This window comes from Hordeum vulgare, chromosome 7H (genome assembly GCF_904849725.1).
Source record: "Hordeum vulgare subsp. vulgare chromosome 7H, MorexV3_pseudomolecules_assembly, whole genome shotgun sequence".
Taxonomy (NCBI): Eukaryota; Viridiplantae; Streptophyta; class Magnoliopsida; order Poales; family Poaceae; genus Hordeum; species Hordeum vulgare.
Window position 1 is genome coordinate 619,435,140 of NC_058524.1, and position 2,823 is coordinate 619,437,962.

The window sequence follows — 2,823 nt, forward strand, 5'->3', positions numbered from 1 at the left end:
GCACAAACAGAAACTAGACAAAATTTTGAATCTAGGACAAAAATAATCACTCAAAAACCTCAAATATCCTAAAATATATAAGCAATTTAAAACAGAAACTACAAATAGAAAACAAATTTAAAAACAAAAAAATAACAAAAAATTAGAACCCCTTTAGTCCCGATTCGTGTCTCGAACTGGGACTAAAGTGTGCCCTTTAGTCCCAGTTCGAGACACGAACCGGGACTGAAGCCTCCAACCTCTTTAGTCCCGGTTCGAGACACGAAACGGGACTAAAGGTCCCATTTGAACAGGGACTGATGCCCGACCGGCGCCCTTGCCACTCGAACTGGGACTAATGCTAACATTAGTCCCGGTTCGTAATGGAACCGGGACTAATGTGTAAATCGAGTTGGGACGAAAGCCCTGTTTTCTACTAGTGCACGTAATATCACCAATGGTTTCTAAACTTGCCAACGAAGTTCACGTTAGTGTAAACTTGGAACATACGCTGAACTGGTTCTAATACTTGGCATGATCATGTATATACAGTGATGATCTCATCCGTCGACGTATAATGCGCTGACATCGCACCGTAATTTAATTAGTATGCAAATGTGGCATGGGATCTATTTCCAAAAGATGGCTTTGCTTTTATATATGTCCTCATGACTAGCACGCAACATATGTCAGCCCGATGTGAAATGAAGGATAAAAACTGAGGTAAGCTTGACTCGAACTAGGGACATCGATGTAGAAAAACAGGCACCATAAAAAAAATCTTCCTCCCATTCCTTTTTCTGCCACTCACATCCAGTCGCGCCCTGCAAGATCTGCGGTTCTCAGAATGCCACTATTGTCTCCACCACCCAAAGGCCCCTGACCAAGGGAGGCATCAACTTAAACACCACCACACCCAAACCTGGCATTCTATTTAGACCAATGGGTACTCCCATTAATGTTGCCCACAGTGGTGCGTATCATACTTATGATACTATTGTATGATAAAACATCCAAAGTGCATAGTATCATAAATTAATATACTAGATTGCATCATTTATTGCCATGCACGGCACAATGTTGGACATCATTTAATATGATGTAGTATCATTTTGCTCAAAATATCATACGCTATCATTTTTATTCAACAAAAATGATATTGTATCATGGTATGAGATTGAATCCTCTCTTTTTTCATTTAATCATGTTCCTCCTTAACCAAATTGTCTAGATATCATACATGATAGGACCTACGGTACTTTCATTACGGGTAGACTAACGTGTAGTGTTAAGTGTACTATTAGCCTAGTTTCCGACCGTTGAGAATCTTGTCAGTTTTTCCACAACAAAATTTGTAATATTGGCTAGAAACAGTACATTGCATCTTGAGATATTTGTGTAGAACCGACGTACATGTCTTGCATAACCGCTAGGTAATTTAGTACCAACATACCATGCATGGCCTCATTGCCAAATTTTAAGATGAATCTGCATCCACTCGTTATTTTAAAAATTAAGAAACATGGACCTAAGAGCATGTCTAGCTGACCCCTTCAAAACATTTAGAGAAGTAAAAAAATGTGGTTTTATGGCTCTAACTGGACATAACTTATTTCTTAAATGCTTTCGAGGAGTATATTTTTTACTCCTCACGTCCGCCAGCGAGTAAATATATTCGCCCGACAGAGCCTCTAGGACAACATATCAATCCCTCGCATTGGGGGTGGGCTGTCATCAAGGGCGAACAGGGAGATTGGTGACCGTGATACGTGGCTTGGCTAGCCGCGGTAACGGTGGAGCCGGGAAGCCAAGCTAGCGAGGGAATGTCGCTATGAGTCGAACCACGATTGCCATATTGCAAGTTGTACTCTCAACTTGTTGTAGATATATTGGCTCAGATTTGCCATAAGCAGATCTATAATTTAGTCTATCTCACAAGATAATGCTTGCACTTTATTGAAATGTAAGCCAAGACCTGATCACTGGTCCCTCCAGGTATTATATTATGTGGGACAATGAGATGACCAACCACTTTGCATGCAACTTGAAACCATCTATACAGTGTGACTAAATCGGGTGGACATCATCTTGTGTTTTTCTTCCATTCGTTCCACCAGGTTCCACTAGGAAGAACAGAATAGCAGCATCCTGGTTGGCAAACAAAAACAATGACAAAGGTCTAGTGTTGCTTCCAGCTTAGGAATGCTAGATAAGCACATATATATATATAAACAGAAACAAACAAAGGTTTTTTTACAGTCACGTGCACCTAGTTTGGCCTATCAAAACTCCACGCATCCACAGACACGACCGGACACCTCTTAATCTCACAGCACTTTATTCCGTGGAATCATAAGAATTGCATGTAAACCGAGGCACTTAATGGTTGTAATAACATAAATTAGGAATTCAATGATTTCACTTTCTACGGATGCTCTATATATGGTATTAATATTTGTATATTTTTTTCAAAATTACCAAACATAATCTATTACCTTCAAAGGGTATCGATAGATGTATATAAATGGACATTCATCACTGGAACCGAAGGCATCAGGACATGTTGCTCGTATCTGTTTGACAAATTGATCATTTTTGTAAATTATATAAAGATGTAATATCACTAGTGGTTCCGAAACTTGACATTGATGTTCACGTTAGTGTAAACTTGGAACTTACGACGTACTTGTTCTAAAACATGGCATGATCAATATGCAGTGATGATCTCATCCGTCGACGTATAATTGATGGCATGCTTTATATATGTCTTCATAACTAGCAGGCCACATATGTTAGCCCGGTGTGAAATATAGGATAAAAATTGTGGTAAGCAGGACTCGAACT